Source organism: Somniosus microcephalus, unplaced genomic scaffold (genome assembly GCF_052327205.1).
Source record: "Somniosus microcephalus isolate GS21.2 unplaced genomic scaffold, FLI_Smic_1.0 unresolved_chr7, whole genome shotgun sequence".
Lineage (NCBI taxonomy): Eukaryota > Metazoa > Chordata > Chondrichthyes > Squaliformes > Somniosidae > Somniosus > Somniosus microcephalus.
In genome coordinates this window covers 14,997,425-15,021,158 of record NW_028225185.1, presented here as the reverse complement: position 1 = coordinate 15,021,158, position 23,734 = coordinate 14,997,425, and the positions used below count along the sequence as shown (strand labels likewise).

At 50.9% G+C, this 23,734-nt stretch overlaps 1 protein-coding gene across 1 annotated transcript in view; it reads left to right on the top strand.

The window, feature by feature from the left end:
- Nucleotides 1–23,734, top strand: part of LOC147086570 (interleukin-6 receptor subunit alpha-like) — a 71,835-nt gene that overhangs the window by 15,889 nt on the left and 32,212 nt on the right. The window lies entirely within an intron of this gene.

Here is a 23,734-nt window from a genome sequence, read left to right as displayed (position 1 = left end):
CAGTACTGAGGGAGCGCCGCACTGTCGGAGGGGCAGTACTGAGGGAGCGCCGCACTGTCGGAGGGGCAGTACTGAGGGAGCGCCGCACTGTCGGAGGGGCAGTACTGAGGGAGCGCCGCACTGTCGGAGGGGCAGTACTGAGGGAGCGCCGCACTGTCGGAGGGGCAGTACTGAGGGAGCGCCGCACTGTCGGAGGGGCAGTACTGAGGGAGCGCCGCACTGACAGAGGGGCAGTACTGAGGGAGCGCCACACTGTTGGAGGGGCAGTACTGAGGGAGCACCGCACTGGCACGGTACAGACATGATGGCTCGAATGGCCTCTTTCTGTGCCGTAAAGTTCTATGATCTATCGATCTATCTATCTCCTCTCTCTCTATCTCTCGATTAATCAACATCACTAAAACAGATGATCTGGTCATTATCAGATTGCTGTTTGTGGGAGCTTGCTGTGCACAGATTGGCTGTCACGTTTCCTACATTACAACAGTGACCACACTTCAAAAAGTACTTCATTGGCTGTAAAGCGCTTTGGGACGTCCTGAGGTGGTGAAAGGCGTTGGAGAAATGCAAGTCTCTCTTTCTCCCTCCGCTCATCCTCTCGTATCTCTCCCTCTTTCACCCTCTTCTCATCAGCTCATCTCACCCACTCTTCTCTCTTGCTCTCCCCTGTCCTTATTCTCTCCCTCTGTCTTCTCTATCACTCCTCCCTCCCTCTCCTTCTCTTCCCTCTCTCCACTTCCCTTTCTCCCCATTTCCCTCTCAATCCCTTTCTCTCTCTCTCTTCTCCGTCACGGCTTCGCCCTCTTCTTTCCCCTTTTCTCCTTCCCCCTCTCTCCCCTTCTCTCTCTCCCACTGCACTCTCTCTCTCCCTCCCCTCGCTCGCACCTGGTGCGGTCTTTCTCTTTCCACACACAGTCCGAGTGTCATCCCTGTTTGCAGGTGTGGTATTCCTACAGGATGGACAGTGAGTCATCCAGGAAAAGGAAAGGAGCTGAGTTAGCAGAAATTATGGGGCGAGAGATGTCAACACTGGAGTACGAACACTTCCCCATTTTAAACATCCAGTGACAGCACTCCCAGCACAGGTTAGATACAGAGTAAAGCTCCCTCTACACTGTCCCCATCAAACACTCCCAGGGCAGGTACAGCACGGGTTAGATACAGAGTGAAGCTCCCTCTACACTGCCCCATCAAACACTCCCACGGCAGGTACAGCACGGGGTTAGATACAGAGTAAAGCTCCCTCTACACTGTCCCGTCAAACACTCCCAGGGCAGGTACAGCACGGGTTAGATACAGAGTAAAGCTCCCTCTACACTGTCCCATCAAACACTCCCAGGGCAGGTACACCACGGGTTAGATACAGAGTAAAGCTCCCTCTACACTGTCCCCATCAAACACTCCCAGGGCAGGTACAGCACGGGTTAGATACAGAGTAAAGCTCCCTCTACACTGTCCCATCAAACACTCCCAGGGCAGGTACAGCACGGGTTAGATACAGAGTAAAGCTCCCTCTACACTGTCCCCATCAAACACTCCCAGGGCAGGTACAGCACGGGTTAGATACAGAGTAAAGCTCCCTCTACACTGTCCCATCAAACACTCCCAGAGCAGGTACAGCACGGGTTAGATACAGAGTAAAGCTCCCTCTACACTGTCCCCATCAAACACTCCCAGGGCAGGTACAGCATGGGTTAGATACAGAGTAAAGCTCCCTCTACACTGTCCCATCAAACGCTCCCAGGGCAGGTACAGCACGGGTTAGTAAAGCTCCCTCTACACTGTCCCATCAAACACTCCCACGGCAGGTACAGCACGGGGTTAGATACAGAGTAAAGCTCCCTCTACACTGTCCCATCAAACACTCCCAGGGCAGGTACAGCACGGGTTAGATACAGAGTAAAGCTCCCTCTACACTGTCCCATCAAACACTCCCAGGGCAGGTACAGCACGGGGTAGATACAGAGTAAAGCTCCCTCTACACTGTCCCATCAAACACTCCCAGGGCAGGTACAGCGCAGGTTAGATACAGAGTAAAGCTCCCTCTACACTGTCCAATCAAACACTCCCAGGGCAGGTACAGCACGGGTTAGATACAGAGTAAAGCTCCCTCTACACTGTCCCATCAAACACTCCCAGGGTAGGTACAGCACGGGGTTAGATACAGAGTAAAGCTCCCTCTACACTGTCCCATCAAACACTCCCAGGGCAGGTACAGCACAGGTTAGATACAGAGTAAAGCTCTCTCTACACTGTCCCATCAAACACTCCCAGGGCAGGTACAGCACGGGTTAGATACAGAGTAAAGCTCTCTCTACACTGTCCCATCAAACACTCCCAGGGCAGGTACAGCACGGGTTAGATACAGAGTAAAGCTCCCTCTACACTGTCCCATCAAACACTCCCAGGGCAGGTACAGCACGGGGTTAGATACAGAGTAAAGCTCCCTCTACACTGTCCCATCAAACACTCCCAGGGCAGGTACAGCATGGGTTAGATACAGAGTAAAGCTCCCTCTACACTGTCCAATCAAACACTCCCAGGGCAGGTACAGCACGGGTTAGAGACAGAGTAAAGCTCCCTCTACACTGTCCCATAAAACACTCCCAGGGCAGGTACAGCATGGGTTAGATACAGAGTAAAGCTCCCTCTACACTTTCCCAGCAAACATGTCGAGTCAGCCAGGAAGCTGGTTAAAGAGCAGAATTGCCTCTCGGTGGGACAGCTTGAACACTCTGCAGTACCGCACTCTCATACACAAGCCTCGACAGTGAGTAGCTTGCAGCTATTTGACAGCGCCTGGCATCGCAGACGAGTACAATCTTCATGTCCATGCATGCATTTTAAGAACATAAGATATAGGGGCAGGAGTCGGCCATTTGGCCCCTCGAGCCTGCTCCGCCATTCAATAGGATCATGGCTGATCTTCGTCCTCAACTCCACTTTCCCGCCCTATCCCTGAATTCCCCTTGAGTCCAAAGATCTATTGATCTCTATCTTGAATATACTCAATGACTGAGCCTCCACAGCCCTCTGGGGCAGAGAATTCCAAAGATTCACCACCCTCTGAGTGAAGAAATTCCTCCTCATCTCAGACCTGATCTCAGACTGATTCCTGGGATGGCAGGACTGTCGTATGAGGAGAGATTGGTCGACTGGGCCTGAATTCACTAGAGTTTAGAAGAATGAGGGGATCTCATTGAAACGTATAAAATTCTGACAGGGCTATGTAAAGTCCGTGCCTCAATCATACACGGACTTCGGGAGAACAGTTTAACAGGTACTTTACTGAACAAGAGGCAGCTTGAAACTGAAACTACAGAAGCCTGCTAGGGCCTTTTATACAGGGGTGGTCACTGCCGGTACTGCAGTCTAAGACCAGTTATTCCCTTAAAGGTACATACACAACAGGCTAGACAGACTGGATGCAGGGAGAATGTTTCCCCTGGCTGCGGAGGGGGGGGGGTGGGGTCGAGAATGAGGGGTCACAGTCTCAGGATACGGGGTAGGACATTTAGGGCTGAGATGAGGAGAAATTTCTTCACTCAGAGGGCGGTGAACCTGTGGAATTCTCTACCACAGAAGGCTGTGGAGGCCAAGTCACTGAATATGTTTAAGAAGGAGATCGATAGATTTCTAGACACAAAAGGCATCGAGGGGTATGGGGAGAGAGCGGGAATATGGTATTGAGATAGAGGATCAGCCATGATCATATTGAATGGCGGAGCAGGCTCGAATGGCCGACTCCTGCTCCTATTTTTCTAATGTTTCTATGTCCTAAATGGCCGACCCCCTTATCCCGAGACTGTGACCCCTGGTTCTAGGCTCTCCAACCAGCGGGAAACAGCCTCTCAGCATCTACCCTGTCAGAACCTTATATGTTTCAATGAGATCGCCTCTCATTCTTCGAAACTCCAGAGAGTACAGGCCCAATCTACTCAATCTCTCCTCGTAGGACAACCCCCCTCTCACCCCACATTTGCGGCAGACGGGGCTTCTACCCGGCCAGGCCTGAGGCCTAGTTTCCTGAGCATGTTGCGCAATGCCTGAAGGACGGTAAAACCAGCAGGAAGTGTCTGGTTTTACTTGGTTTCCTGGTGATGGTGGCCCCCCCCACACTGGGCCTCAGGACACCTGCTTCGGGTGTATGTAAATCGCAAGTCGCCGCTTCACACGCCCACGGCAAGAGGCCCTGTTTCACGGCCTGCTTTCATATCACAAAGGAGTCGATAGGGGTAAAGAGAGAGAAACTATTTCCTCTGGTGGGGGCAGTCCAGACCAAGGGGGGACATCACCTTAAATTTAGAGCCAGGCCGTTCAGGGGTGATGTCAGGAAGCACTTGTTCACACAAAGGGTTAGTGGAAATCTGCAACTCTCCCCCCCAACAAAAAAAAGCTGTTGAGGCCTGGGAGGGGGTCAATTGAAAATTTCAAAACTGGATTGATAGATTTTCATTTGGCCAGGGTATTAAGGATCACGGAACCAAGGTGGGTGGATGGCTGCCCCAATTCTGGCCTCTCGCGCATCCCCCGATTTCCATCGCTCCACCATTGGCGGCCGAATGATGTTCCCGGCGCCGGGGGAGTCCAGAACCAGGGGTCACAGTCTAAGGATAAGGGGTAGGCCATTTAGGACTGAGATGAGGAGGAATTTCTTCACCCAGAGAGTGGTGAACCTGTGGAATTCTCTACCACACAAGGCAGTGGAGGCCAATTCATTAAATATATTCAAGAAGGAGTTGGATATATTTCTTAAGGCTAAAGGGATCAAGGGATATGGGGAGAAGGCAGGGACAGGGTACTGAATTTGGATGATCAGCCATGATCGCATTGAATGGCGGAGCAGGCTCGAGGGGCCGAATGGCCTCCTTTTTTAATTCGTTTATGGGATGTGGGCGTCGCTGGCAAGGCCGACATTTGTTGCCCATCCCTAGTTGCCCCTTGAGAAGGTGGTGGTGAGCCGCCTTCTTGAACCGCTGCAGTCCGTGTGGTGAAGGTGCTCCCACAGTGCTGTTAGGGAGGGAGTTCCAGGATTTTGACCCAGCGACGATGAAGGAACGGCCGATATATTTCCAAGTCAGGATGGTGTGTGACTTGGAGGGGAACTTGGAGCTGGTGGTGTTCCCATGCGCCTGCTGCCCTTGTCCTTCTAGGTGGAAGAGGTCGCGGGTTTGGGAGGTGCTGCCGAAGAAGCCTTGGCGAGTTGCTGCAGTGCATCTTGTAGATGGTGCACACTGCAGACACGGTGCGCCGGTGGTGGAGGGAGTGAATGTTTAAGGTGGTGGATGGGGGGCCAATCAAGCGGGCTGCTTTGTCCTGGATGGTGTCGAGCTTCTTGAGTGTTGTTGGAGCTGCAGTCATCCAGGCAAATGGAGAGTATTCCATCACACTCCTGACTTGTGCCTTGTAGATGGTGGAAAGGCTTTGGGGAGTCAGGAGGTGAGACACTCGCCGCAGAATACCCAGCCTCTGACCTGCTCTTGTTGCCACAGTATTTATGTGGCTGGTCCAGTTAAGTCTGGTCAATGGTAACCCCCAGGATGTTGATGGTGGGGGATTCAGCGATGGTAATGCCGTTGAATGTCAAGGGGCGGTGGTTAGATTCTCGCTTGTTGGAGATAGTCATTGCCTGGCACTTGTGTGGCGCGAATGTTACCTGCCACTTATCAGCCCAAGCCTGAACGTCGTCCAGGTCTTGTTGCATGCGGGCATGGACTGCTTCATTATCTGTGGTGTTGTGAATGGCGCTGAACACTGTGCTGTCATCAGCGAACATCCCCATTTCTGACCTTATGTTGGAGGGAAGGCCATTGATGAAGCAGCTGAAGATGGTTGGGCCTAGGACACTGCCCTGAGGAACTCCTGCAACGATTGCCATTGGCTGAGATGATTGACCTCCAACCAACACAACCATCTTTCTTTGTGCTAGGTATGACTGCAGCCAGTGGAGAGTTTCCCCCCCGATTCCCAGTGACCTCAGGACATCCCAGAGCGCTTCACAGCCAATGAAATACTTTTCGAGGTGTAGTCACTGTCGTAATGTAGGAAACGCGGCAGCCAGTTTGCGCACAGCAAGCTCCCGCAAACAGTAAGGAGCTCTTACCTCCCAACAGCTTGGAGTTGGTTTCTGTCTGTCAGTCAAAGGTGGGGGGGGGATTAAAAGGTCGGGGATTTGATCTTTAGGTCTGCGCCGAGTCAGCGGATCTTAACCAGGGTAGCAGGAGGTTAGAGAGCATGCCACAACTGCCCAGGGAGCGGGCGTGCTAGCATCGGGCAGAGGGCACGGGGGGGGGGCGAGGAGCGGCGACGATGCCCGCTGCAGTCGAACAGCCCGCCGTGAGAATCACGGTCCCTTGGCCTGGATGGCACAAGGCTCGGGCTGGGCTCCCCTATCCCGGTCGAACAGCCCGCTGACCCACGTCCAGAGGAGGAAGGAGGAAGGAGGGGGGGAAAGATGCCCATGTGGGTGAGCGTGCCGTCTGAGCGAGATTGATCAGACAAGCGACTGCGTGCAAGGCCCCAATTGGGGAAACCATCCGCAGGCCTGTGCTGCTGAGATGTGGTAACACTTTATTGCCCTGACCTTTACTCACGAGGCCACAAGCTCATTTTGGTGCCTTCTCATCTGGCGACACACACTGTTCAACAGGCGTGTAAGGCAATTCGACAGACCCGCAAGGCAAATGACACATCATTTTTCACAGTGCCGGGGAGCAGAACAAATGGTGCAAGGAACGAGGCGGGCACTTTGAAATGTACCAACACCCAATGCCTCCCACTCACGGCTGAGCTGCAGGGCAACACCGACCAGACGCTCTGCAGGATTTTTCTTTTACACTCTCGTCGACCTGCCAAAGGTTGTACACAATGCACTGTCCCATCAAACACTCCCAGGGCAGGTACAGCACGGGCTAGATACAGAGTAAAGCTCCCACTACACTGTCCCATCAAACACTCCCAGGGCAGGTACAGCACAGGTTAGATACAGAGTAAAGCTCCCTCTACACTGTCCCCATCAAACACTCCCAGGGCAGGTACAGCACGGGTTAGATACAGAGTATAGCTCCCTCTACACTGTCCCATCAAACACTCCCAGGGCAGGTACAGCACAGGTTAGATACAGAGTAAAGCTCCCTCTACACTGTCCCCATCAAACACTCCCAGGGCAGGTACAGCACGGGTTAGATATAGAGTAAAGCTCCCTCTACACTGTCCCATCAAACACTCCCAGGGCAGGTACAGCATGGGTTAGATACAGAGTAAAGCTCCCTCTACACTGTCCCATCAAACACTCCCAGGGCAGGTACAGCAAGGTTTACATAGGGAGTAAAGTACTGAGGGCGCGCTGCACTGTCGGAGGTGCCGTCTTTCGAATGAGATGTTAAACCGAGGCCCCGTCTGCTCTCTCAGGTGGACGTAATAGATCCCACGGCCACTCTTGGACGAAGAGCAGATTTGAGTTTCCCCGGTGTCCTGGGGCCAATATTTATCCCTCTACCAACTTCCCTCCATCATAAAGTCAGAAATAAGGATGTTTGCTGATGACTGCACAGTGTTCAGCGCCATTCACAACTCCTCAGATAATGAAGCAGTCCATGCCCACATGTTACAAGACCTGGACGACGTTCAGGCTTGGTCTGATAAGTGGCAGGAAACATTCGTGCCACAGAAGTGCCAGGCAATAACTATCTCCAACAAGCGAGAGTCTAACCACTGTCCCTTGACATTCAACGGTATTACCATCGCCAAATCCCCCACTATCAGTATCCTGGGGGTCACCATTGACCAGAAACTTAACTGGACCAGCCACATAAATACTGTGGCAACAAGAGCAGGTCAGAGGCTGGGTATTCTGCGGCGAGTGTCTCACCTCCTGACTCACCAAAGATTTTCCACCATCTACAAGGCACAAGTCAGGAGTGTGAAAGAATACTCTCCACTGGCCTGGATGAGTGCAGCTCCAACAACACTCAAGAAGCTCGACACCATCCAGGACAAAGCAGCCCGTTTGATTGGCCCCCCAATCCACCACCTTAAACATTCACTCCCTCCACCACCGGCGCACCGTGGTTGCAGTGTGTACCATCTACAAGATGCACTGCAGCAACTCGCCAAGGCTTCTTCGGCAGCACCTCCCAAACCCGTGACCTCTTCCACCTAGAAGGACAAGGGCAGCAGGCGCATGGGAACACCGCCACCTCCAAGTTCCCCTCCAAGTCACACACACCATCCTGGCTTGGAAATATATCGGCCGTTCCTTCATCGTCGCTGGGTCAAAATCCTGGAACTCCCTCCCTAACAGCACTGTGGGAGCACCGTCACCACACGGACTGCAGCGGTTCAAGAAGGCGGCTCACCACCACCTTCTCAAGGGGCAATTAGGGGATGGACAATAAATGCTGGGTCTTGCCAGCGACGCCCACATCCCAGAAACGAATTAGAAAAAACTAAAACACAGATGTTCTGGTCATTATCACATTGCTGTTTGTGGGAGCTTGCTGTGCGCAAATTATCTGCCGCATTTCCTACATTACAACAGTGACCACACTTCCAAAAAAAGTACTTAATTGGCTGTAAAGCGCTTTGGGACGTGCTGAGGTCGGTTAAGGCGTGGTGGTAAATTGCAACTCTTTCTTTTTTGAGGCTTAACAAATTATGTCATCTGCAGATTTTTAAAAATTAACTATTGAGGCAAAGAATTATTTTTTTTAAATGGGGTGAAAGCGCTGAGTAAAATTGAAAGTGAGTGGGTGGCGAGGTTAAGATGGAGCCCTTGATAGTCGATGTTTGTGTCGACTTCACAGCCCACGCCTGCGGCTGTATTATTCCCCTCAGGCTTCGATGCCAAGCATCTGGCACCAGCTTCCCACCAAAGGCCCTCTTAGTCTGCCCGGCGCAGCGCAAAAACACTTGGCAAAGCGAAGACACACTTGCCCAGAACCTCTCAAAACTGCTTCACCCCTCACCTTTTCAGATGAGGCGTTAAACCGAGGCCCCACCGCCCCCCAACCCCACCCCACCGTCTGCCCTCTTAGCTGGACGTAAGAGATCCCACAGCCACTGGCAAAGGGTCACAGGCTTATCAAATTCTAACAGGACTAGACAGACTAGATGCAGGAAGGATGTTCCCGATGGCGGGGGAGTCCAGAACCAGGGGTCACAGTCTAAGGATAAGGGGTAAGCCATTTAGGACAGAGATGAGGAGGAATTTCTTCATCCAGAGAAACATAGAAACATAGAAGATAGGAGCAGGAGTCGGCCATTCGGCCCCTCGAGCCTGCTCCGCCATTCAATGAGATCATGGCTGATCATCCAATTTCAGTACCCTGTCCCTGCCTTCTCCCCATATCCCTTGATCCCTTTAGCCTTAAGAAATATATCCAACTCCTTCTTGAATATATTTAATGAATTGGCCTCTACTGCCTTCTGTGGTAGAGAATTCCACAGGTTCACCACTCTCTGGGTGAAGAAATTCCTCCTCATCTCAGTCCTAAATGGCTTACCCCTTATCCTTAGACTGTGACCCCTGGTTCTGGACTCCCCCGCCATCGGGAACATCCTTCCTGCATCTAGTCTGTCCAGTCCTGTCAGAATTTTATGTTTCAATGAGATCCCCTCTCATTCTTCTAAACTCCAGCGAGTACAAGCCCAATCGACCCAATCTCTCCTCATACGTCATTCAGAGTGGTGAACCTGTGGAATTCTCTACCACGGAAGGCAGTTGAGGCCAATTCATTAAATATATTCAAGAAGGAGTTAGATATATTTCTTAAGGCTAAGGGGATCAAGGGATATGGGGAGAAAGCAGGGACAGGGTACTGAGTTTGGATGATCAGCCATGATCGCATTGAATGGCGGAGCAGGCTCGAGGGGCCGAATGGCCTACTCCTGCTCCTGTCTTCTGTGTTTCTATGACCTGAACCGTTGACTCTGTATCTCTCTCCGCGGATGCTGCCTGGCCTGCTGAGCGATCCCAGCGTTTTCTGTTGTTATTTATCATGGCCACTATTGGGAGAAGAGTATCAGCGATGGTAGCGCTGTGGTTATGTCAACTGGGCTGGTAACCCAGTTAGGCCTGGACTAATCCAGGGACTTGAGTTCAACTCCCAGCAGGGCAGCTGGGGAAATTTTAATTCAGTTCATTTTAAAAAATCTGGAATTAAAAGCTAGCGTCAGTAATGAAACTAGCGGATTGTCGTTGAAACCTGTTGGCTTCACTAATGTCCTTTAGGGAAGGAAATCTGCTGTCCTTACCCGGTCTGGCCGGGTATGTGACTCCAAACCCGCAGCAATGTGGTTGCCTCTTAACTGCCCCTCTGAAATGGCCCAGCGAGTCCCTCAGTTGTACCGTTAATAACCACAGCAGTTCAAGAAGGCGGCTCACCGCCACCTGCCTTCTCGAGGGCAATTAGGGGACGGGCAATAAATGCCAGCCTTGCCAGCGATGCCCACATCCAGTGAATGAATGCAAATAAATTAAGAGCAGGGGGCAGTTCTCCCCGGTGTTCTGGGGCCAATATTTATCCCTCAACCAACATCACGAAGAAAACAGATTGTCCGGTCATTATTTGCTGTTTGTGGGAGCTTGCTGTGCGCAAATTGACACTGACTACACTTCAGACGAACCTACATTTCACGACCTCAGGACGTCTCAAAGCGCTTCACATGAAGTACTTTTTTGAAGTGTAGAGTCTCTTGCAATGTAGGAAACGTGGCACGCACCGACTGGGCTTGTATTCCCTCGGGTGTAGAAGATTAAGGGGTGATCTAATCGAGGTGTTTAAGATGATTAAAGGATTCGATAGGGTAGAGAGAGGGAAACTATTTCCTCTGGTCGGGGGCAGTCCAGAACAAGGGGGGGAATAACCTTAAAATTAGAGCCAGGCCGTCAGGGGTGATGTCAGGAAGCACTCAGGAAGGGTGGTGGAAATCTGGAACTCTCCCCCCTCAAAAAGCTGTTGAGGCTGGGGGGAGGTCAATTGAAAAATTCAGGACTGAGATTGACCGATTTTTGTTGGGTAAGAGGATTAAGGGTGAGGGAACCAAGGCGGATAGACGGAGTTAAGATACAGATCAGCCGTGATCTGATTGAATGGCGGGACGGGCTCGAGGGGCTGAATGGCCTCCTCCTGTTCCTATGATCCTGCAGTGTTGGTAACCCTACCTAAGGTAGGAGAGAAGTTTCCAACGTCTCTAGAACTGTTGCCCGGGGAGAGTCATTGCCTTCAGAGGACGTGTGGGAACTGGGCACGGAAGCAATTGTTTCTTCACCTTCTTGTAAATGTATTACGTCCTGTTTATCTCAGTCAGACTCTTTGGGTTCCTGACCTGTGTGACGTGTCCCAAACTCTTGTGTGGGCCAGACTCGCACAAACAACAGTTAACTTCCCCATTTTTGTTTTCATTGACGAGATGTGGGCGCCGCTGGCAAGGCCGGCATTTATTGCCCATCCCTAATTGCCCCTTGAGAAGGTGGTGGTGAGCCGCCTTCTTGAACCGCTGCAGTCCGTGTGGTGAAGATGCTCCCACAGAGAGACATAAGAACATAAGAAATAGGAGCAGGAGTCAGCCCTTCGGCCCCTCGAGCCTGCTCCGCCATTCAATGAGATCATGGCTGATCTTCTGCCTCAACTCCATTCACCGGCCCTATCGCCATATCCCTTGATGCCCTTACTAGTCAGAAATCTATCGACTTCTGTTTTGAATATACCCAATGACTGAGCCTCCACAGCCCTCTGGGGTAGAGAATTCCAAAGAGTCACCACCCTCTGAGTGAAGAAATTTCTTCTCATCTCAGTCCTGAATGGCCGACCCTTTATCCTGAGGCTGTGGCCCCTGGTTCTAGACTCCCCAGCCAAGGGAAACATTCTCCCAACATCCATCCTATCAAGCCCTGTAATAATTTTGTATGATGAGATCCCCTCTCATTCTTCTGAATTCAAGAGAATACAGGCCTAGTTCACTCAATCTCTGCTCATATGACAGTCCCGCCATCCCAGAATCAATCTCGTGAACCTTCGTTGCACTCCCGCTATGTCAAGTATATCCTTCCTTAGGTAAGGAGACCAAAATTGTACACAGTGCTCCAGGTGTGGTCTCACCAAGGCCCTATATAATTGGAGTAAGACTTCTTTACTCCTGTACTCAAATCCTCATGTAATGAAGGCCAGCATACCATTTGCCTTCCTAATGGCTTGCTGCACCTACACATTCACTTTCAGTGACTCATGTACAAGGACACCCAGGTCCCTTTGAGCATCTGCATTCCCCAATCTTTCACCATTTAGGAAATACTCTGCCTTTCTGTTTTTTCTACCAAAGTGGATAACTTCACATTTATCCACATTATATTCCATCTGCCATGTTCTCGCCCACTCACTGAGCCTGTCGAGATCCCCTTGAAGCCTCTTCACATCCTCTTCACAACTGACACTGCCACCTAGCTTTGTGTCATCAGCAAATTTGGAAATGTTACATTTAGTCCCCTCATCCAAATCATTGATATAGATTGTGAATAGCTGGGGCCCAAGCACCGATCCTTGCGGTACCCCAGTTGTCACAGCCTGCCATCCTGAAAAAGACCTGTTTATCCCTACTCTTTGTTTTCTGTCTGTTAACCAATTCTCAATCCATGCTAGTATATTACCCCCAATTCCACGTGCCCTAATTTTGTTCACCAACCTCTTGTGTGGGACCTTATCGAAGGCCAGAATTTTGCCCCAACGACGATGAAGGAACAGCTGATATGTTTCCAAGTCAGGATGGTGTGAGAGATTTGGAGGGGAACTTGGAGGTGGTGGTGTTCCCATGCGCCTGCTGCCCTTGTCCTTCTAGGTGGGAGAGGTGGCGGGTTTGGGAGGTGCTGCCGAAGAAGCCTTGGCGAGTTGCTGCAGTGCATCTTGTAGATGGTACACACTGCAGCCACGGTGCGCCGGTGGTGGAGGGAGCGAATGTTTAAGGTGGTGGATGGGGTGCCAATCAAGCGGGCTGCTTTGTCCTGGATGGTGTCGAGCTTCTTGAGTGTTGTTGGAGCTGCACTCATCCAGGCAAGTGGAGAGTATTCCATCACACTCCTGACTTGTGCCTTGTAGATGGTGGAAAGGCTTTGGGGAGTCAGGAGCAAAGGAAGCAGCTTAGTCAGTTATAGACCTGCCCCTTGCTTGCCCCCAATGTTTTAGTGAGTTTCTCTAGTGAGTACCAGATCCACACATGTGCCAGGTGCCAGCTGTGGCTCAGTGGGTGGCACTCTCCAAATCTGGAGTCAGAAGGTCGTGGGTTCATGTGCAACTCCAGAAACTTGAGCACAAAAATCCTGGCTGACACTCCCAGTGCCAGTACAGAGGGAGCGCCGCACTGTCAGAGGGGCAGTACAGAGGGAGCGCCGCACTGTCAGAGGGGCAGTACTGAGGGAGCGCCGCACTGTCAGAGGGGCGGTACTGAGGGAGCGCCGCACTGTCGGAGGGGCGGTACTGAGGGAGTGCCGCACTGTCGGAGGGGCAGTACTGAGGGAGCGCCGCACTGTCGGAGGGGCGGTACTGAGGGAGCGCCGCACTGTCGGAGGGGCGGTACTGAGGGAGCGCCGCACTGTCGGAGGGGCAGTACCGAGGGAGCGCCGCACTGTCGGAGGGGCCGTACTGAGGGAGCGCCGCACTGTCGGAGGGGCAGTACTGAGGGAGCGCCGCACTGTCGGAGGGGCAGTACTGAGGGAGCGCCGTACTGTCGGAGGGGCCGTACTGAGGGAGCGCCGCACTGTCAGAGGGGTAGTACTGAAGGAGCGCCGCACTGTCGGAGGGGCGGTACTGAGGGAGCACCGTACTGTCGGAGGGGCAGTACTGAGGGAGCGCCGTACTGTCGGAGGGGCGGTACTGAGGGAGCGCCGCACTGTCGGAGGGGCAGTACTGAGGGAGCGCCACACTGTCGGAGGTGCCGTCTTTTGGATGAGACGTTAAACCGAGGCCCCGTCTGCCCTCTCAGGTAGATGTAAAAGATCCCACGGGCACTATTGGAAGAAGAGCAGCGGGAGATCTCGCCGGTATCCTGGGCCAATATTCATCACTGAAACAGATGATCTGGTCATTATCATATTGCTGTTTGTGGGAGCTTGCTGTGCGCAATTTGGCTGCCGCGTTTCCTACATTACAACAGTGACCACACTTCAAAAAGTACTTCATTGGCTGTGAAGCGCTTTGGGAGTTGAGGTTGTGAAAGGCGCTATAGAAATGCAAGTTGTTTCTTTCTTTATGTAACTTGGTGCACTGCAGCGCCACCACTGGTGGGAGGGTATAATTACAGCGTGACATGTTTACATAGGAAGTTTCTAACATCAACGTGGACATGGGGACTTACAATAGAATGAAGGACAGAATGTACAAATGCAAAATGGGGACTGAATTCTATCTGGTCCGATTCTGCCCAGCCTCTAACTTCCTCACATCACCTGAAGGCTACATTAGATCTTCACTCCACACGGCGAGTCAAGAACATCGCTCAACCTTGTCATGATTCGAACTGTGGCAAAAGAACCAGAGGGGGAGATGAGGAGAATGTTTTTTACGCAGCGAGTTGTTGTGATCTGGAATGCGCTGCCTGAAAGGGCGGTGGAAGCAGATTCAATAGTGACTTTTAAAAGGAGAATTGGATAAATGCTTGCAGGGGAAAAATTCACAGGGCTGTGGGGAAAGAGCAGGGTGGAGCGGGACTAATTGGAGAGTGTGGTGTATGTAACCTGTTCCACCTTAAGAGAACTTAAGCCTGTTCCGCCTTAAGAGATGTACTACTTTCTCTGGCTGCTGTATACGTAATACCGGTGGTGACCACCGGTATATAAGCACGGTGTAGTAATATTGTATTTAGTAGTAGTCCTGACCTCCAACCAGTAAAGACCTGTTGAACTTTAATCTTGTAGTCTGTGTTAGTAATTACAACTAGAACACACAGACTTAACAGTGGCGACGAGTCCGATTCTTACCCTGCGGCAGTTTATATCCACGGCGGCTTCGTCCACAGACAGGACGTCGAAGAGAGGCTTCCACCCTCATCACCCTGCTGGAAGACACGTCGCGCGGCAGACATCGAGAAACCAGAGTGCAGAAGACATCCTGAACTCGAAGCCTCCATCAGCGGCTGTCAGCTATCTTCTTTCTACCTCGGTGGTGGGTAAGCCGGGCAGCGACGCGACCAGAAAGTCGGCCGCGTTGGCTGTACAGACGGGGAGGGAAGACGGAGGAATAAGGGCGGTGAGATCGATCGCGACCGGAGATAAGGGCCGGGCCGCATTCGGGCCGAAAGGCGCAGCGCGGGGACATCGATCGTGGCTGGTGATAAGGGCCGGGCCACATTCGGGCTAAAAAGGCGCAGCGTCTGGGGCAACTGAAGGCGCGAGAGCTGCAGTGAATCGGAGACAGCGTCGGGGGACGGGTGAAGACCGCCAAGCGCGGGAAAACCGCCATTTTGTAGGCGGAGGACGAAGACAAGAGCGGGAAGCTGCCATCTTGGATAAAAATAAAAATAAATTAAATTGCAACGATGCCTAAACATGGGAACATTAATACCTTTGATAGCGACATCGAAGATTGGGCCATGTATGTAGAACGCATACAAAATTATTGTAAAGCAAATAAAATCCCAGATGAAGAGAAAGCACTAACATTATTAAACTTAATGGGTGCGAAGACATACGGGCAATTGAAACACCTTTTATCACCAGATGAACCGACGGATAAGACGTTCGAGGAGATTGTTACTGTCCTGAAAAATCATCTAAACCCCACGCCGCTGATGCTAGCGGAACGATTTAAATTTTACAGCAGAAGGCAGCTGAAGGATGAAAGCAATGCTGAATATTTAATGGAATTGCGTAAGCTAGCAAAGTACTGTCAGTTTGGAACGAGACTGACAGAGGCGCTACGAGATAAATTTGTGTGTGGTTTATTAAAAGAAGATACACAAAAGCGACTGCTCGAGGAGAATGAGCTGACGCTTGAGAAAGCGGTCACTATGGCAGCAGCACACGAAGCCGCAGCGAGAGGCACGGCAGTAATGCAGCTACGGTCACCGGAACTCAGTACAAATAAATTGGGTTTGAGTACTGTAAAATGTTATCGTTGTGGAAAGACAACGCACGATCAGAACCAGTGTTGGTTTAAAAACCAAGAATGCAGAACGTGTGGCAGGCTTGGCCACATAGCTAAAGTATGCCAGTCAGGAAAGAAGACCAGCAACAAAAAGTCACCGCAAGGAAAATACATAAAGGTACACAAGGTGACAAAGAACAGTTCGACCGAACAGAAGTCAGATTCAGATGCTAGCAGTAATGAACTGGGTAGCTTAAGAGTACACAACGTTGGTAAGGATACAGACCTCCAGACAATTTGGGTCACTCTTCAGATAGCAGGAGTCCAAGTAAAAATGGAATTGGACACTGGATCGGCATTGACGGTCATGAATAAGAAAGATTACAAAAGATTATTCCAACATATTCCCCTACGGGATACGGAGATTATATTGAAAACATACACGGGGCAAAGAGTGTACCCCATCGGAAAGATAGAGGTAAAAGTGGTCCACAAGGGCGAAGAAAGCCAAGTAATGGACTTATATGTGCTACCTGAAGGAGGTCCACCACTACTGGGACGGGAGTGGATTAGGAAAATGAATATGGACTGGCACTCCTTGAAGGCACTAACGGTAGATTCCGGGGAAACAGATGTCAAACCTAAACGATTGTCCAAAATATTGGATGATGCTAAAGAGGTGTTCCAGCAGGGACTGGGAACACTGAGAGGAATTACGGCAAACATCAAGATTGATGAACATGCACAACCAAAATTTTTTAAAGCCAGACCGGTACCTTATGCAATACGACCTACTGTAGAAGCGGAACTGGAAGCGCTAGAACATTCAGGTGTACTGTCTAAGGTAGATTGGAGTGAGTGGGCTACGCCCATTGTTCCCGTTACGAAACGTCCTTCGAGCAACAAGCCAGGAGAACCAGGGAAGGTTCGCATCTGTGGAGATTTCAAAATCACCATTAATCCGGTGCTTCACACGGTGCAGTATCCGCTTCCGCGGATTGAGGATATTTTTGCTTTGTTGTCTGGCGGGAAACACTTCACCAAGATAGACCTGGCGCAGGCGTACTTGCAGATGGAGGTTGAAGAAGAGTCACGCCAATACCTCATGATCAACACGCATCGAGGTTTGTACCGGTACAATAGGCTGGTTTTTGGAGTGGCATCAGCTCCAGCAATTTGGCAGAGGGCTATGGAGCAGGTATTACAGGGAATTCTAGGCACACAATGTTACCTGGACGATATTCTGATTACAGGTGATGGTGATGAAGAACACCTCGCAAACTTGGAACTGGTGCTCAACAGACTGAAAGAGTATGGACTTAGAGTTAATCGGCAGAAATGTGAGTTCTTCCAGAAGCGGATCTCGTACTGTGGTCATGTAATTGACCGGGAGGGGCTTCATAAGTCTCCTGACAAGATAGAGGCAGTTGTAAAGGCTCCCGCTCCGGATAATGTCTCTCAGTTGAGGTCGTTTCTAGGATTGATTAACTATTACCATAAATTTCTACCAAATCTATCCACGGTACTGCACCCGCTAAACGCTCTTTTACAGAAGGGGGTACCATGGGAATGGAGCGAAAACTGTAAGAAGGCATTTCGCAAAAGCAAAGAATTGATCACCTCAGAGGAAGTGTTGGCTCACTTCAACCCGACACTGCCTATTCGGTTGGCTTGTGATGCTTCTCCATATGGTATTGGGGCAGTACTCTCACACAAGTTGCCAAATGGCACGGAAAGGCCAGTCGCGTTTGCATCCAGATCATTGACCTCCGCTGAGCGCAACTATGCGCAGATCGATAGGGAGGCTCTCAGCCTTGTATGGGGAATGAAGAAGTTTAATCATTACCTGCAGGGCCAAAAATTCACACTTCTGACAGACCATCAGCTGTTGGTATCCATTTTTAACCCTAAGAAGGGTGTTTCAGTGATGACAGCACAGCGTCTCCAGAGATGGTCCCTTTTCCTAGGGGCACATCAATATCAAATAGAATTCAAAGGTACGAAGCAGCATGGCAATGCTGATGGGCTGTCGCGCCTGCCACTACCTGAAGAAGAAGAAACGACGAAAGTTGACCCTGTTGAGTTATTTCATTCGACCATCATCGAGTGTTTACCAGTCACCAATGCAAGTATTGAAAGAGAAACCAGGAACGACCCGACACTGTCCAGAGTCTACGAGGTGACAGTGAAAGGATGGCCAACACGTGGTGATCCTCTGTTACCGGCATTCTCGGCAAGGCGAGACCAGCTGTCCGTCTGCCATGGTACTTTGATGTACGGGACAAGAGTGATTATTCCTCCCAAGTTAAGGGAAAGAGTTCTAAAAGAACTGCATGAAGGTCATCTGGGGGGAGTTAAGATGAAAAGTCTTGCTAGGGCTTATGTATGGTGGCTGGGTATTGACCAACAGATAGAGGAGTTGACGAAAAGCTGCGCTGGGTGCCAAAAAGTGCAAAATGCACCTCCGATCGCACCACTACACCCATGGGAATGGCCTTCAGCCCCATGGCAACGCGTACATATTGACTTTGCTGGTCCATTCATGGACTCCATGTTCCTAATTGCGGTGGACGCACATTCCAAATGGCCAGAAGTGATCAAGATGAATACCACTACTTCAGAAAAGACAATTGCGGTGTTAAGAACAATATTCGCAAGGAACGGATTGCCAGAACAGATCTGTTCGGACAACGGACCACAGTTCGTGTCGGAAGAATTCCAAAAATTCTTAAAGAAGAATGGGGTGAAACATTATACCTCTGCCCCATATCATCCGGCGACAAACGGATTGGCCGAGAGATTTGTCCAAACATTCAAAAAGGCAATAAAGGCCATGAACGATGATCAGATTCCGCTACAGCACAAGGTGGACAATTTCCTAATGGCATATCGAAACGCCGCTCATGCAGTGACTAACCAAAGTCCTGCCATGATGTTTTATAACAGGAGGTTGCGGTCCAGGTTGGACTTGTTAAAACCAAATGTGCGGAGGGAAGTGGAAAACAAACAGTTCCGGCATATTAATAACAAGTCCACTCGAAGTTTCGACGTAGGACAACCAGTGTTGGCAAGGGGCTATGGAAACGAAAAATGGCAGTCCGGAACAATTCAGGCCAGACAAAGACCTCTGATGTACACAGTAGATATTGGTAACAATGTGATAAGGCGTCATGCGGATCAACTGGTAGAATCGAGAGCAAGGGTCGAACCCATGGTTGCGACAGAGACAACTGTGGAAGACGTTAATGAACCTGAAGCATCTACCTCGGCAGGGAATGTACCTGATGATGACGTCCAATACATAGGAAACCAACAAGAAGAGTCACCTCAGCAACAAGAATCAGAGACCACTGAAAGGCGTTATCCAAACCGAATCAGAAGGCCTCCTGAGAGACTGAACCTTTGAACTGTTTATACCTGAAGTTATATATGTTATTATGTTATGTTAAATGGGGATATGACTGTTAAGCTAAAAAGGGAGGATTGTGGTGTATGTAACCTGTTCCACCTTAAGAGAACTTAAGCCTGTTCCACCTTAAGAGATGTACTACTTTCTCTGGCTGCTGTATACGTAATACCGGTGGTGACCACCGGTATATAAGCACTGTGTAGTGATATTGTATTTAGTAGTAGTCCTGACCTCCAACCAGTAAAGACCTGTTGAACTTTAATCTTGTAGTCTGTGTTAGTAATTACAACTAGAACACACAGACTTAACAGAGAGCTCTTTCAAAGAGCCGGCACAGGCACGATGGGCCGAATGGCCTCCTCCAGTGCTGTATCACTCTATGATTCTATAATTCTATGATTTCCTTTTTGCCATAGTGAGCGACATTCTCCATTTCTCAGTCAAAGCCTCTGCCCCAGATGGCTGTGGAGGCTCAGTCATTGAGTATATTCAAAAAAGAAAAAGAGAAAGACTTGCATTTCTATAGCGCCCTTCACGACCACCGGACGTCCCAAAGCGCTTTACAGCCAATGAAGTACTTTTTGACGTGTGGTCACTGTTGTAATGTGGGAAACTGGGCAGCCAATTTGTGCACAGCAAGCTCCCACAAACAGCAATGTGATAACGACCAGATCATCTGTTTATTTTGTTATGTTGGTTGAGGGATAAATATTGACCCCAGGACACCGGGGAGAACTCCCCCTGCTCTTCTTCCAATAGTGGCCGTGGGATCTTTTACATCCACCCGAGAGGGCAGACAGGGCCTCGGTTTAACGTTTCATCTGCAAGACAGCACCTCCGACAGTGCGGCGCTCCCTCAGTACTGCCCCTCCGACAGTACGGCGCTCCCTCAGTACTGCCCCTCCGACAGTGCGGCGCTCCCTCAGTACTGCCCCTCCGACAGTGCGGCGCTCCCTCAGTACTGCCCCACCGACAGTGCGGCGCTCCCTCAGTACCGCCCCTCCGACAGTGCGGCGCTCCCTCAGTACTGCCCCTCCGACAGTGCGGCGCTCCCTCAGTACTGCCCCTCCGACAGTGCGGCGCTCCCTCAGTACTGCCCCTCCGACAGTGCGGCGCTCCCTCAGTACTGCCCCTCCGACAGTGCGGCGCTCCCTCAGTACTGCCCCTCCGACAGTGCGGCGCTCCCTCAGTACTGCCCCACCGACAGTGCGGCGCTCCCTCAGTACCGCCCCTCCGACAGTGCGGCGCTCCCTCAGTACTACCCCTCCGACAGTGCGGCGCTCCCTCAGTACTGCCCCTCCGACAGTGCGGCGCTCCCTCAGTACCGCCCCTCCGACAGTGCGGCGCTCCCTCAGTACCGCCCCTCCGACAGTGCAGCGTTCCCTCAGCACTGCCCCTCCAACAGAGCGTCGCTCCCTCAGTACTGCCCCTCCGACAATGCGGCGCTCCCTCAGTACTGCACCTCCGACAGTGTTGCACTCCCTCTGCTCTGAACTGGGAGTGTCAGCCTAGCTTTATGTGCTCAAGTCCCTGGAGTGGGATTTGAACCCACAACCTTCTGACCCTGAGGCAAGTGTGCTACCCACTGAGCCACAGCTGAGATCGAGAGATTTTTGGACTCTCGGGGAATCGAGGGATATGGGGATCGGGCGGGAGAGTGGAGATGAGGTCGACGATCAGCCATGATCTTATTGAATGGCGGAGCAGGCTCGAGGGGCCGAATGGCCGACTCCTGCTCCTATTTATGTTGTTATGTTAAAGACAGCATGATAAGGGAACACAATAAAAGGAAGAAGGCTCTCTAAGTATTTTTAGAAGCATTTAAACACAGCTGGTTCAAAATATAAAACCCTCAGCACGAAAAGGAAGCACGAAAATTCAATAGGGTTTATTTCTTCCACTTTTCAAAAAAAAAGATAGCTGTGCGCGCGAGGTCACCACAACCAGTTAGGCAGCCCTTGAGAAGAACGAGAGGTGATCTCATTGAAACGTGCAAGATTCTGAGGGGGATTGACAGGGTAGATGCTGAGAGGCTGTTTCCCCCTGGCTGGAGAGTCTAGAACCAGGGGTCACAGTCTCATGATAAGGGGTCGGCCATTGAGGACTGAGATGAGGAGAAATTTCTTCACTCAGAGGGCGGTGAATCTTTGGAATTCTCTAACCCCAGAGGCTCAGTCGTTGAGTATATTCAAGGCTGGGATCGAGAGATTTTTGGACTCTCGGGGAATCGAGGGATATGGGGATCGGGCGGGAAAGTGGAGTTGAGGTCGAGGATCAACCACGATCTTATTGAATGGCGGAGCAGGCTCGAGGGGCCGAATGGCCAACTCCTGCTCCTGTTTCTTCATGTTTTTATGTTTGTAACTGCGCTGTGTGGAGCGGGACTGGGCTACGCAGGTAGGGAGGTCCCAACCCTCTGTGCGAAGTACAACCAGCCCACTGTTAACGGAGGACTGATGCAGCTACAGAGCCTCATTGGGTCTCTCATGCGGGGATTACTTTGAAGGGCCGTGACTCCTGTTATGGAGGCAAGCGTGGCAGCCATTTTATGCACAGCCAGATCCCACCACCAACAAGTAAGATGTCTTACTACAGTTGTACAGGGCCTTGGTGAGACCACACCTGGAGCACTGTGTGCAGTTTTGGTCTCCTTACCTAAGGAAGGATATACTTGCCATAGAGGGAGTGCAGCGAAGATTCACCAGACTGATTCCTGGGATGGCAGGACTGTCGTATGAGGAGAGATTGGGTCGACTAGGCCTGTATTCACTAGAGTTTAGAAGAATGAGAGGGGACCTCATTGAAACGTATAAAATTCTGACAGGGCTGGACAGACTGGATGCAGGGAGGATGTTTCCCCTGGCTGCGGGGGGTCTAAAAAGAGGGGTCACAGTCTCAGGATACGGGGTAGGACATTTAGGACTGAGATGAGGAGAAATTTCTTCACTCAGAGGGTGGTGAACCTGTGGAATTCTCTACCACAGAAGGCTGTGGAGGCCAAGTCACTGAATATATTTAAGAAGGAGATAGATAGATTCCTAGATGCAAAAGGCATCAAGGGGTATGGGGAGAGAGCAGGAATATGGTATTGAGATAGAGGATCAGCCATGATCATATTGAATGGTGGAGCAGGCTCGAAGGGCCGAATGGCCGACTCCTGCTCCTATTTTTCTATGTTTCTATGTCTATGTTTCTATGAGCAGTTGATCTGTGTTTTTGGTGCTGTTGGTTGAGGGAGGAGATCTCCTCTGCCCTTTCCTGGAATAGTACCGGGCCTATTTAATCTCCTCTCCTGCCTCCACTCCTACCTGTAAGGATTTATCTTCACCCGAAGATCTCTCTATTCCTCCACTCTGAGAGTCCAACTGTTTAGAGGGCTGTTCCTTTCACTGCTTTCCCCCAGAACGTACTAGTTTGCATTTCACTGCATTAAACTGCATCTGCCATCTCTCTGCCCAATTCCTCCAATCTATCTACATCCTCCTACAATCTGCTGCATGTTTTTTTTGACATTTTGACACGCCTCCTAATTGGGAATCACCAGCAAAGCTTTAGTATTCCACAATTAACAAAATATTTCAATAGACTCGTCCAAAACTCGGCTGCCCGTGTCCTAACTCGCACCGAGTCCCATTCACCCATCGCCCCCTGTGCTCGCTGGCCAGCATTGGCTCACAGTTGAGCAACGCCTCGATTTAAAAAAATCTCCATCCTCGTGTTCAAATCGCCTCCATGGCATCCTCGCCCCCCTCCCTATCTCTGTAACCTCCTCCACCCCCCGCAACCCCCTCCGAGATCTCTGCGCTCCTCCAATTCTGGCCTCTTGCGCGTCCCCTGATTTCCATCGCTCCACCATTGGCGGCCGTGCCTTCAGCCGCCTGGGCCCCGAGCTCTGGAATTCCCTCCCTAAACCTCTCCGCCTCTCTCTCCTCCTTTAAGTCGCTCCTTAAAACCGACCTCTTTGACCAAGCTTTTGGTCACCTGTCCTAATATCTCCTTATGTGGCTCGGTGTCAAATTTTGTTTGATAATCGCTCCTGTGAAGGGGCCTTGGGATCTTTTACTGCGTTAAAGGCGCTATATAAATGCACATAGAAACATAGAAACATAGAAGATAGGAGCAGGAGTCGGCCATTCGGCCCCTCGAGCCTACTCCGCCATTCAATGAGATCATGGCTAATCATCCAAATTCAATACCCTGTCCCTGCTTTCTCCCCATATCCCTTGATCCCTTTAGCCTCAAGAAATATATC